General features: G+C 43.1%; 1 protein-coding gene across 7 annotated transcripts in view; it reads left to right on the plus strand.

Moving 5' to 3' along the window:
• Positions 1 to 13,872, plus strand: part of atxn1a (ataxin 1a) — a 439,854-nt gene that overhangs the window by 137,368 nt on the left and 288,614 nt on the right. For 6 of the 7 annotated variants that reach the window (XM_041183906.1, XM_041183900.1, XM_041183902.1 and 3 more), the window contains one exon: positions 9,049 to 9,199. The exons of the other annotated variant lie outside the window; for it this stretch is intronic. The gene's annotated coding sequence lies outside the window, so the exon portion shown is untranslated. The remainder of the gene's footprint in view (positions 1 to 9,048; positions 9,200 to 13,872) is intronic. 7 annotated transcript variants of the gene reach the window in all.

Consider the following 13,872-nt stretch of genomic DNA (forward strand, 5'->3'; position numbering starts at 1 on the left):
TTCACTGGAACAGTGCAGCAGGCAAAGGACTGAGATGTCAGCATGAGAGCAAGGTAGAGAATTAAAATGACAGGCCATTGGAAGCTCAGGGTCATGGCTGTGGACTGAACAGACGTATTCCACAAAGTGGGCACCCAATCTGCATTTGGTCTCCCCTATGTAGAGGAGACCATGTTGTGAGTAGTCAATGCAGTAGACTAGACTGAAAGAAGTAAATCACTGCTTCACATCTGAAAGGAGTGTTTGGGGTCTTGGATGGTGAGGAGTAAGGTGGTAAAAGGGCAGGTGTTAGATCTGTGTTTGCATGGAAAGGTGCCGTGGGAAGGGGACGGGGTGTTTGGAGGTGACTGAGAAGTGGACAAGGGTATCACGGTATCATGCAGGGAGATTAGGCGTTGAAGAGGTTCATTGCGGCAATCCAAGTGTGCACGCCTCTGATCTAAATCTCTGTTACACACTGACCTCACAGTCTAAACCCACTACACTGTGATACGGCAGCTGCTGTGTAAATGTTAATGTTATTTAAAGCCACATCTCTAGATGTTAGGTCACTAATGTTCAGGATGGATCTTTTCTCTATAATCTCCTCCGGCCCTACAACGTTCCAACAACTGTGTTGTTTCAACTCTGGCCTCTTGTGCATTCTGACTTCCTTCACCCCGCCATTGCTGGCTGTGTCTTAAACTGTTTGGGCCTGAACCTCTCTTTAAGGCATTTTCTAAATTTTGGTCACCTCTCCTAATGTCACTATTTTTGGCTCCATTTCAGAGATTATCTGATATATTCCTGTGATGTGCTTTCGGATATTTTATTATGTTAAAGGTGTTATATAAATGTAAGTTGTTACAAGTTCCTGTGAGATAAAAATATTACATAGGAATATACGAACAAGCAGCAGGAGTAGGCTATTCAGCCCCTCGACCCTGCTCCGCCATATGATAAGATCATGGCTGATCTGATAGTAACCTCAAATCTGCATCCTGCCTACCCCCGATAACCTATCACCCTCTTGCTTACCAAGAATCTATCCACCTCTGCCTTAAAAATATTCAGATTCTGCTTCCGCCCCACTTTCAGGAAGAGAATTCCAAAGACCCATGACCGTCTGAGAGAAAATAATTTGCCTCATCTCTTTTTTTAAATGGGCAACCCCTTACTTTTAGACAGTGACCCCTAGTTCTAGATTCTCCCACAAGAGGAAGCATCTTCTCCGCATCCATCCTGTCAAGACCCCTCAGGATCTTATCTGTTTCAATCAGGTCACCTCTTAGTCTTCTAAACTCCAGCGAATACAAGTCTAGCCTGTCCAACCTTTCCTTATAAGACAACCCACCCATACCAGGTTAAAAGTGAAAAAAGTAAGTTAAAGGAAGAAATGTAAAAAAAAAGGTTTTAATATTAAAAAATGTAACTATGTTTCCCTTGTTTATTTGAAAACAAATTGAGGAACCCACCAATTTGGTACTTATTATGCGATGCACTTGTTAAAGTAGATATAACTCATTGCTATGTCTGTGGGCCCAAGAGCAGATTACAGTTTCCTTTCTGTCTTTATTGGGCATTTTAAAAATATGCATAATGCAAAGATCTCCACAACTAAGTAGAAACTGATTAGAGTGATGTAGCAGAATATGGCATGGCATGTTGGCATGCTTTAATTTCCATTGTCAGATATTGTCGCATCAAAAGAACTAGTTACAGGTTTAAAGAGAAGAAGCTGAGCATTACTTTACTAACAGGCTCTGATTTTGTTTCATAAATTGAGATTCAACTGACCATTCAGGCTCCTCAGGGAGAAAGATCCACTGCATGCAAGAGAGAATAATAAAAGTTGAGAGAACTTTTGGAGGAAAAATAATTGGATCAAATTCAGAGAGGTATTCAAACAGAGTACTGAACATTTAGGTAGCTGATATGGAGAGATTCCATAGGGTAGATTCTACAATCCACTGTTCCCAGTGAGTCACAACATTCACAGAAACTATACCTTGGGAAATCATGGTATGCAGCTGCGATTTTTCCATCCATTATAATTAGTCATAGAGTCATTACTGCACAGAAGCAGGGGCTATTTGGCCCAGTGCATCCATGCTGGCTCTCTGTAGAGCAATCCAGTCAGTCCCATTTCCCCACTCTATTTCCCTTTAGCCCTGCAAGTCTATTTCCCTCAAGTGCTTACCCAGTTTCCTTCTGAAATCATTGATCGTGTCTGCTGCCACCACCCATGTGGGTAGTGTGTTCCAGGAAATTAGTGCTGCTGTCATAGCAGAGTCACTGCTCATATGCCTCATTAAAACTCTTTTCTTGGTTTCAGACTACTGGGTACAATCATTGTATTTCACACTGGGCATGCAGTTGAGAAGAATTTCTTTGTGTAGAGTAATGGCTATGTAACTAGATTAGTGATCCAGTGATTTGAATTAACAATCTAGAGAGTGTGTGTTCAAAGCTTAAGGTGCCAGTGTGAGAATTTGAGTTCTGTTTTTCTTTAAATGTCTAGAAATAAAAAGCTGGTATCAGTAGAAGTAACCATGAAGCTGTTGGATTGTCATAAGAACCCAACTGGTTCATTAAAGCAGTTCAGGGAATGAGGCCAGCCATCCTTACCCAGTGTGGCCTATATGTGACTTTAGTCACACACCAGCTGCCCTCTGATGTGGCCTAGTAGACCACTCAGTGGTATGGGCAATAAATGCTGGCTTTGCCAAGTCATGGCCACATGGCAAGAATGAAAAAAAATGGAGCCTTGGGCACTTTTGCATGCATTCTTTCACCTGACAGAGCTGTCGGCTTGCTGTCATTGGCATGTCTGAATCCAGCAAACTGGTGTCAAGTTATGAGAGTATATTGGCACTGCAAAGAGACTGTGGCTGCATTTATATTTCATAAAGTTTCTGCTTGAAATGGTCTGCACAAGTTTTTAGTGCCTGGCGCTCTGGAATCAGCCTCGTTTATAATGGGCCAAAATATGCTGGAGTGGAGCATCTCACAGTATGCCCCATTAGTTAGTTTTCTTTTTCCTAACTGTCAGCTCAAATTTTTTTTCTGTCACAAAATTGCTGAACGTGAAGTTGCTAAGGGTGCCTGCCGAAAAAAGAATGAGGAATCTGGGACCTTGGTGAACAACAGGATTGTCTATCTCCATAACCCATCCATTTTTTATTCAATTACGGGATGTAGGCGTTGCTGGCTAGGCCAGCATTTATTGCCCATCCCTAACTGCCCTTGAAAAGGTGGTGGTGAGCTGCCTCCTTGAACAGCTGCAGTCCATGTAGGTACACTCAGAGCGCTGTTAGGGAGGGAGTTTCAGGAATTTGACCCAGCAACAGTGAAGGAACAGCGATATATTTCCAAGTCAGGATGGTAAGTGACTTGGAAGGGAACTTCCAGGTGGTGGTGATCCCATGTATCTGCTCCCCTTGTTCATCTAGATGGTAGTGGTCATGCTTTGGAAGGTGCTGCCTAAGGAGCCTTGGTGATTTCTGCAGTGCATCCTGTAGATGTTGCGTGTTGCTACCACAGTTGATTGGTAGTGGAGGGAGTGAATGTTTGTGGTGGGGGTGCCAGTCAAGCAGGCTGCTTTGTCTTAGATGGTGTCAAGCTTATTGAGCGTTGTTGGAGCTGCACTCATCCAGGCAAGTGGAGAGTATTCCATCACACTCCTGACCTGTGCCTTGTAGATGGTGGATAGACTTTGGGGACTCAGGAGATGAGTTATTTGCCACAGGATTCCTAGCCTCTGGCCTGCTCTTGTAGCCACACTGGTTATATGGTTAGTCCAGTTCAATTTCTGGTAAGTAGTACCCCCCAAGATATTGATAGTGGGGGATTCAGCGATGGTAATGCCATTGAATGTCAAGGGGCGATGATTAGATTCTCTCTTGTTGGGAGATAGTCATTACCTGGCACTTGTGTAGCATGAGTGTTACTTGCCACTTGTCAGCCCAAGCCTGGTTATTGTCCAGGTCTTGCTGCATTTGAACAAGGACTGCTTCAGTATCTGAGGAGTTGCAAATGGTGCTGAACATTGTGCAATCATCAGCGAACATCCCCACTTCTAACCTTATGATGGAAGGAAGGTCATTGATGAAGCAACTGAAGATGGTTGGGCCTAGGACACTACCCTGAGGAACTCCTGCTGTGATGTCCCGGAACTGAAATGATTGACCTTCAATAACCACAACCATCTCCCTTTGTGCCTTCCTCCTTAACAAGAGGTAGGATGGAGAAGGAAATAGAGAAAAGGGAAAAATTAGAAAAGAGATATCAAATTTTAAATCAGCATTTTTAAAAAACCTCGAGGAACAATTTACTACCTGTAGGAATGAGAGACTCCACAGTTCTGTGTTTGAGTGGCATTGCAACAGCATAAACTCACAATTAAGACAGACCTTTCATTGGTAAGAGTGAGCCTTTCTGGAGCAGGTTTAATTAGTTTTAACAGTGCAGATGCAGCAATTTCTTGAAACTCATGGGAAGATAACAGTGGATGCAAATCGTCCAATAATTTGAGGAGATTTGCAACTCATATCTTTCTCGCCACAACTTTCTTTGCACTAATAAACGTGTGCACACCTAACAGTCTGTTATTTTCCCAGCAAATTCTGGGTCATTGTGCAATGGGTTTCAGAGCACTGCTGGCAACAAAAATAGTTATGTTCTGTCTTTTGAAAGTCAGGATAGTGGCTTCTAGCTGCAGACCTTTCCTCATGTATTGGAAAGTCCATTCAGACCAATAATTCAGAAACCAAATTCAAAAGGCCGACTGTGACCAGAAATAAAAGGTGCCCTGCAGTTTTAGTACTTGTTTATAGAAAGAGTTGCTAAGCTGCTATTACCGGAGGAACTAGCACCTTCCCCTTTGTATTGCACGGCTGTGGTTGGGGCCTATCTACAACAGATGCACTATAATTATAAATTCAGCATGAACTGACTTCCTCTTGTTGATTATTGAGTATGAGTGGACACGCTGGGAAACAAATGCCCATAAACACTGACACAGCATCTCAATCGTTTTAAGGGTTTTGAACAAACCCTAGGGACTTATCACATCAGACACAAGGCTAACTTCCCAACTGGGCAGGTTGGCAACTCCTTTGTGCACTTAGATAGATCTAGCAATGTATACTGACCAATTATCTTGTCATTAGGGAGATCCTTCTACAAGTAGGTTTTATTTGAATGTTGAAATGATTTCCCATATGTAAGGGGTAATTAGGTTGTAGTGGTTGATTTAGATGGAATTACAAACACTTGTATCCAGCTGTTGTGGCAGTAGGAGTTCAGAAGCATGCATTTGTGGGGCAAATTGTAAAACTGTAAAAGTAAAAATAAAGCAGGACAGTCTGATCAAGACTGAGAAATGGCAATGTGGAATCTCAAAACTATTATCATCAAGCCTACACTATAGAAAATATTTTCAATGTTACAGCTGTTCCTGACTAATGGGCCGGACAGGCAAGCAACTCCCTGACGACGTAGGTTTGGTGCTGCAACAACCACAAGATAGTGTGCAGGAATGCCACAGCTCGCTCCCTTTCACCTTCTTCCCATTTTCATTTTCGCAACCTCTGGAAAAATACTTGGATTTCTGCTGGCATAACATCTACTTGCATTTAATGAATGCCCCAAGGTATTCACAGGAATGTAATCAGATAAAAATTGACACCGAGCCAGAGAAAGAGCTGTTAGGATTAAAAGCTTGGTCAAAGAGGTAGGTTTTAAGGAGTTTCTGAAAGGAGGGCAGAGAGGCAGTGAGATTTAGCAAAGCAATTCCAAACCTTGGGGCCTAAGCAGCTGAAGGTTCAGTTGCTGGTGGCAGTGATTAACAGTTGATGATGTTCAAGAAACCAAAACTGAAGGAGCACAGAGACCTTGGAGGGTTGTAGGGCTGGAGAAGGTTACAGGAACAGGGAAGGATGAGGCAATGGAGAGATTTGAAAGTAAGAATGAGAATTTTAAAATTGCATGAGTCATTTTAGATTAGTGAGCACAGGGGTGTTGTGTGAATGGGACTTCTAACTTGCATCTGAGTTTTGGATAAACTCAAGTTTATGAAGGTAGGAATGCAATTTGCCAAGGCTCCTTTGACAGCACTTTCCAAACCCATGACCTCTACCACCAAGAAGGACAAGGGTAGCAGACACATAGGAACACCCCCACGATAAGCTCCCTTCCAAGCCCCACATCATCCTGACTTGGAACTATATCACCATTCCTTCACTGTCCCTGGGTCAAAAGTGTGGAATTTCCTTGCTAACAGCACTATAGATGTACCTACATCGCGTGGATTGCAGCAGTTCAACAAGGCAGTTCACCAACATCTTCTCAAGGGCAATTAGGGATGGACAATAAATGCTGGCCTAGCCATCGACACCCATGAAGGAATTAAAGAAAGCCGGCCGGGAGTGTTAGAATAGCCAAGTCTGCAGGTACCAAAGGAATGGATGAGGTTTTCAGCATTGGATGAGCGGAGGCAGGTCTGAAGACGGGCGACATTATGGAGATGGCAGTTGTCAGTCTTATTGATGAAGAGGCTACTGGGTTGGAAACTCAACTGAGGACCAGGAAGGACACAATGGTTGTGAATGGTCTGGTTCAGCCACAGATAGTTGCCAGGTAGAAGCTGGAATCAAGCAAGGGCAGTTGAATTCACTATTTTTTCAAGCAAGGGCCACTTTAGCAAAAATCCTATAGTGTGAGAGCCACATTGACCACTAAATTATCATTGCTTACTACTCCAGTAACTCACTTGGGCCAAAAAAATACACGACACCAATGGTTAAAGACTTGGCTAGTTCTATGGTGGTCATTATGGTAATATTACTATTACTATACCATGCATGTACTTAGATATACTTACTTGCGCACATTGTACCATGTGACCAATGTGACATGTAAAGAAGGCTGACCTTTGATAGACTCGATAAACATTTTCTAATGTTAAAAATGAAATAAGTCTGAATATAATGCTAGGTTGGACTCCAGCTCGTCGTGACCCTCTGGGGATAAAGTGGTTACTAAAAATGGATGAATGAGTCAGGGAGCTGCACTTAACGTCGGTGGGAGATGCCCCTGGATTGAGGGCCTTGCAATGAAGATTACTGGGCTAGGGAATAGAGTTTGTGATGGGAACGGATGACTTTGGCTTTTCCCAGTACTTATTTGGAGGAATTTCTGCATACCCAATACTGGAGGCTGGAGGGGTGTGACAAATCAGAGGCAGGGGAGGGTTCAAGAGAGATGGTGGTGAGGTGGAGCTTGGTATCACCAGAGTATATGTGAAAAATCCAGGCCTACTGAAGAAACTAGCAGTAGTGTTTTAACAAAGATACTGTTGATATTGGCTTAAGACATACCAAGCAGCAGAATCAATCTGAGTGCATTTGAGCATTTGTAAAATGGATCAGTACAGAATATGATCAACATTAGAGTGCTTCTTTTCCAAAATTAGTTTTGCATTGTGTACCCTACAAGCAAGTAGGGTCACAGTCGCAGTGGAGGGGGTCCCAGGCCGGAGCAGCCCAGATTATCTATGCTACTCTGGGACCCACAAAATATTTCGACAGCAACCTTTAGCGGGTCTGTTCAGTTGCATTACTCGTGGAACTGGTTTGTGTGCTCCGACTAGCTCTGACCTAAAATGGTTAATTGGACCTCAGTTTCCATATTACAATGTAGTTACAGCACAGTAACAGGCCTTTTGGGCCAACAGGTCTAGGCTAGTGTTTATGCTACACTCGAGTCTCCTCCCGCCCTTCTTCACTTATCTTCCTTCTATTCCCCTATTCCTTTCTCCCTTGTGTGCCTATGTATCTTCCCCTTAAATGCATCTATGTTATTTGCCTCAGCCACTTCTTGTAGGACCTCAATTTCCATATTATTTCAGGCCAAACAGGCAGGGCTTTATTCACCTGGCAATAGAGTCCTTTCATAACGGAGGTGGACACATCACTGGTATTAATAGGACAGTAAGGCTGCTGCTGCCATTACTGAAATTGTGACCCCCCCCCACCCCGCATTAATGCCAGATGAAGGCAGCCAGAGTAGTTTGCAGTGCTGTGGAAGCACTGGATTGAAATTGACTCAAAAATATAGAAAAAGGGAACTTTTTTTCAATAAAAATCATGGGGTGAAACATAAGGATTAATCTTGGGTTTTTTAGTTTTTATGTAAGGTAATGATTATTTGATTTCCAGTGACACTGGTCACAGCTGAGACCGTCAGCTTATTTTCCAATATTTAGCAGGATCCGACAGTGACACAAACAAAACAGCAGTTTGTTCACCATGGTAATCGGCAAGTTTAGTAAAGCAATATTTTCCAGTTGAGGTGGTATTATGTGCATTATTCGTACTGAAAGATACAAGCTCAGATATAATATTTGTAATGTTATTGACCTACCACTTTATAAAACTTGCATAGAATACAAATGTCATTGTTCTTCCTTTTCTTTGTTCGTTATTTAGATGATTATGTTATATTTCCCCCTTCGCTTCCCATGGTTGATTTGTAGCTCTTGCTGATGCTGCTGTTGGCATAATACCATGGGCTTCCCATTCCCACAACCACCATCACCACCACCCCACCTCACCCCTACCGCATACCTCCAACCACTCCACCCCCCACTCACTCCCAAGGTTGCCAACTCTCCAGTATTGTCCTGGATTCCCCTGGAATGAAAAGTTAATCTCCTGGTATTAGCTGCAAGCAGCCCAAGAGAAAATCAAAGGACCATAAAACAAAGATAGTTTTATTTTATAGTTCTTTGAACACTAAGTTACAAAAATATTGGGATTCTTATTCTAATGTAACACAGATTGTTGCTGAGCTCTTGACTATTGTAGGTCCACAGGAACAAAAGGAAAATACAAACTCCCATGATGCACCTCTCTTTCTCTCATTAAGTTTGTCCACAAAAGCTGATCATGAAGAATAATTTTCTACCAGGTTGTCATATGACAAGAGTATACCATAGTGCATTAAGGGCATTGTAGTTCCACAACAACTTTGATAATGTATCGTTTTCTCTATCTCTCTCAAACACAGAACTTGTCCACAGTAGCGGGAAAGCCTCAGCACCCACGACTAAAGTAAATTTATAACTCTGGGACAGAAGCAGAACTTGAAAGTAGGCCACAAAAAGAGGGACAAGAAATTTCTTTCAAGAATTTCTAACATGAAATGATTAATTTTATGGGTAAGTTTAATAATTTTTGCATCAACTACTTTCCTCTTTATGTATTTCTTTTGTTATAGCTACATATTCATCTGGGCCCAAAATCCATTGTGACAGTGGAAACCAGCAATGAGCAATGTAATTGGTTCAAATTGATTGCTTTCCTGTAGAATCTTTCTCATTTGATATTTCATCAAATCATTATGGTTACATTCTTTAATTGATGAGTCAAACAAAAAAGTATGACCCTTGTTCTTTTTTCTACTGGATAGATTTAATGTACCAACCTAATGCATAATCTGCTACATTTTAATTGCATTGGTTTGGAGTAGTAATCATCTTCAAGCTTACGGACTGAAAACTGGGGGACAAGGGGAACAATTTAAACAAATTCAAAAAAACTTTAGCTAGGTTATTGTTGGACTCCCTTTCTTTGAAATGCTTTGGGATCTTTTTCTGTGTTATGTTTTTGCAAATTGTTGTTTAATAATTGGGTCAATGAGTTGTAGGTGCAATTCAATCAGAATAAATAGAAGAAAATCAGTTTGGAAAAGGAACTAAGAAGGGAGAATGTAGGTTAAATGAAGTAAAGTGCGGTCATCAGAAAAGAGATGGAGGTTGTGAAACTCTTGGTACGTGCAAGAGCACAAAGTGATACTTCCTTGCCTAAACACCACACTGAATTTTTCATTAACATTAGTCAATGCAGGAATGTCATTACTTTAGAAGGCATAGTGAATAAATCTATTTTCATAAGCATAATGCGTAGCCTGTTCTCACATTGTTGTGTTTTTGACCCACTGGGGAAGTGACTTTTCTCTGCCCTTTGCATCTGGATTGAAACTTGTGTTTTGCGATAATTCAGTGATGTCACTCTTACCTCTGATTCAATAGATCTAGGTTCAAGTCTCGGGACGGAATCTTATGCAGTGGCTAGCTTGGAGGCAGGAAGGGCATGTAATTGGGCGGGATGGTTATTACCAATGGTGGCGGGCTGAGGTCCTTAAGTGGCGGCGGAGAAGGAAGTTCTACTATGGGCCTTCCCACCCAGAACATAATTCTGGTGGAGGTGGGAAGGTGGCGGGGTTGCAGTGTGGGCGGGATGGTGGCATACTGCAACCCTGCCACCTTCCCACCTCCACCAGAATTATGTTCTGGGTGGGAAGACCCATAGTAGAGCTTTCTTTCCCACCGCCACTTAAGGGCCTCAGCCTGCCACCATTGGTAATAATCCAGCGACAGATCAGCCTGTCAGTATGCGGCATGCACAGCAGCTAAAACCGTGCAGCCAACTTGTCAGCTCCTGGGTGTGGGGGGCTTTGATTAAAGGTCCTTGATTAAGAGATTAGACATTGGGAAGTGGGGCGGGGAGGGACACTGAGAGCCACACCTCTGCCCTTGCTGCCGACCTCCCTGCATCTCTCTCCCAGTGACCTCCAACCTGCGAAACCTGCCCCCCCCCACCCTTTCCTGCCGCCTACCCCTCAATTACCTACTTTGATCTGAGTCGCTCCCCAATCCTGGGACTCCTGTACCTGTTCTTCCAGCAGCAGCCACAGCCTCCCCAGTGGCACTGCTGAGCACAAGTGCTGCCAGCCTCTGACTGGCTGGCAGTTCTCACTCAGTAAGACTTCTGCGCCCGGGGACTTGATTTCGGGGAAGGCCTGCCGCTGGCCTCAACGCTGTCTGATTGGCTTGTGGTTTGGTGGACCCTCCAGAAAAGAGGCAGGCGAGACCCCAGATGCCTCAACAACATTCTGACCCCACGCTGGAGACTTCACATAATCTAGCTGACACTTCAATGCAGTACTGAAGGAATGCAGCACTGTTAGTGGTGCTTTCTTTTGGATGAGATGTAAAATCAAGGTGCTGTCTGTAGAGGTAAAGAATCTGATGGGACTACTACTAGGAGAGTAGGGGAGTTCTCTCAGTTGGACAATATTTATCCTTCAGCCAACATCACAAAAACAGATTATCAGGTTTTTATCACAATGCTATTTATGAGACTTTGCTGAATGCAAATTTGCCCTTCAGGAATACAGAAGCAAGCAAGATTTTAAGTTACAAAGAAAGGTTCAAGTTCAGCCTACTCTCTTCATAAAAGAGGAGAATTCACAGTACATAAATTTATTTTAAAGATCATTAAAACTTGATTCAAAATTGATTCAAATACATTTCTTCTATGAAAATTCTTGAATATTCTATGAATATTTTAATTGCTTGGAAGTACAGAACTTGTCTCTTTTGACAGCAATACTCATGCTGTTGAATCTTTTGGTCTTGCACTCATCAGGATAGATGCAAGAAAGTCAAATTTCAAAGGAAGCAACAATTTACACTGCTTGAGAAAAAGGTGCTGATTGGTTGGCATTGTAAGGGTGCTAAGATTTACACTGATAACCAATTTAAGATTATCAGCTCGCAATGTAGCTCACTTACCATAAGACATAGGAGCAGAAATTAGGCCATTCGGCCCATTGAGTCTGCTCTGCCATTCAATCATGGCTGATAGGTTTCTCAACTCCATTCTCCTGCCTTCTCCCCGTAATCTTTGATCCCCTTACCAGTCAAGAACCTATCTATCTTGGTCTTAAATATACTCAATGACCTGGCCCCCACAGCCTTCTGTGGCAATGAATTCCATAGATTCACCACTCTCTGGCTAAAGAAGTTTCTCCTCATGTCTGTTCTAAAAGGTCTTCCCTTTACTCTGAGGCTGTGCCCTCAGGTCCTAGTCTCTCCCACTAATGGAAACATCTTCCCCACATCCACTCTATCCAGGCCTTTCAGTATTCTGTAAGTTTCAATCAGAGCCCCCCTCATCCTTCTAAACTCCATCGAGTACAGACCCAGAGTCCTCAAACGTTCCTCATATGTTAAGCCTTTCATTCCTGGGATCATTCTCGTGAACCTCCTCTCTAGGGCCAGCACACCCTTCCTGAGTTACGGGGCCCAAAATTGCTCACAATATTCTAAATGTGGTCTGACCAGAGCCTTATAAAGCCTCAGCAGCACATCCCTGCTTTTATATTCTAGTCCTCTCGAAATAAATGTCAACATTTCATTTGCCTTCCTAACTACTGACTCAACCTGCAAGTTAACCTTAAGAGAATCCTGGACTAGGACTTCCAAGTCCCTTTGCACTCCAGACTTCTGAATTCTCTCCCCATTTAGAAAATAGTCTATGCCTCTATTCTTCCTACCCAAGTACATTACCTCACACTTGCCCACGTTGTATTCCATCTGCCACTTCTTTGCCCATTCTCCTAACCTGTCCAAATCCTTCTACAGCCTCCCCACCTCCTCAATACTACCTGTCCCTCCACCTATCTTTGTACCATCTGCAAACTTAGCCAAGATGCCCTCAGTTCCTTCATCTAGATCATTAACGTATAAAGTAAAAAGTTGTGGTCCCAACACTGACCCCTGCAGAACTCCACTAGTCACCGGCCGCCATCCTGAGAAGGACTCCCTTATCACCACTCTCTGCCTCCTGCCAGACAGCCAATCTTCTATCCATGCTAGTACCTTGCCTCTAACACCATGAGCTCTTATCTTACTGAGCAGCCTCCTGTACGGCACCTTGTCAAAGGCCTTCTGGAAGTCCAAGTAGATAACATCCATTGGCTCTCCTTTGTCTAACCTGCTCGTTACCTCATCAAAGAATTCTAACGGATTTGTCAGGCATGACCTCCCCTTGATGAAACCATGCTGACTTTGCCCTATTTTACCATGCACTTACAAGTATTCTGAAATCTCATCTTTAATAATAGACTCTAAAATTTTACCAACGACCGAGGTCAGGCTAATTGGCCTGCAATTTCCCGTCTTTTGCCTCACTCCCTTCTTAGCGATTTTCCAGTCCTCTGGGACCCTCCCTGATTCCAATGATTCCTGAAAGATCACCACTAACGCCTCCACTGTCTCTTCAGCTATCTCCTTCAGAACTCTGGGGTGTAATCCATCTGGTCCAGGTGATTTATCCACCTTCAGACCTTTCAGTTTTCCTAGTAATGGCCATCATACTCACCTCTGCCCCCCGACTCTCTTGAACTTTGGGGATGTCACTCGTGTCTTCCACTGTGAAGACTGATGCAAAGTACCTATTCAGTTCCTCCACTATTTCTTTGTTCCCCACTACTACTTCTCCAGTGTCCTTTTCAAGCTGCCCAATGTCCACTTTTGCCTCTCTCTTACCCTTTATATATCTAAAAAAAACTCTTGCAATCTTCTTTTATATTACTGGCTAGTTTACCCTCATATTTAATCTTCTCCCTCCTTATTTATTTTTTAGTTGTCCTCTGTTGGTCTTTGTAGGCTTCCCAATCCCCTGGTTTCCCACTGCTCTTCGCCGCATTGTATGCTTTCTCTTTAACTTTTATGCTGTCCCTGACTTCCCTTGTCAGCCATGGTTGCCTCGTCCTCCCTTTAGTATGCTTCTTCTTCCTAGGGATGAATTTTTGCTGTGTCTCCCAAATTACTCCCAGAAACTCCTGCCATTGCTGTTCCACTGTCTTTCCTGCTAGGTTCATCTCCAAGTCAATTCTGGCCAGCTCCTAACTCATGCCTCTGTAGTTGCCTTTATTCAACTGTAATACCGTTACATGTGATTCCAGCTTTTTCCTCTCAAATTGCAGGGTAAATTCTATCATATTATGGTCACTTCCTCCTAACGGCTCCTTCACTTTAAGCTC

Source organism: Carcharodon carcharias, chromosome 3, assembly GCF_017639515.1.
Source record: "Carcharodon carcharias isolate sCarCar2 chromosome 3, sCarCar2.pri, whole genome shotgun sequence".
Taxonomy (NCBI): domain Eukaryota; kingdom Metazoa; phylum Chordata; class Chondrichthyes; order Lamniformes; family Lamnidae; genus Carcharodon; species Carcharodon carcharias.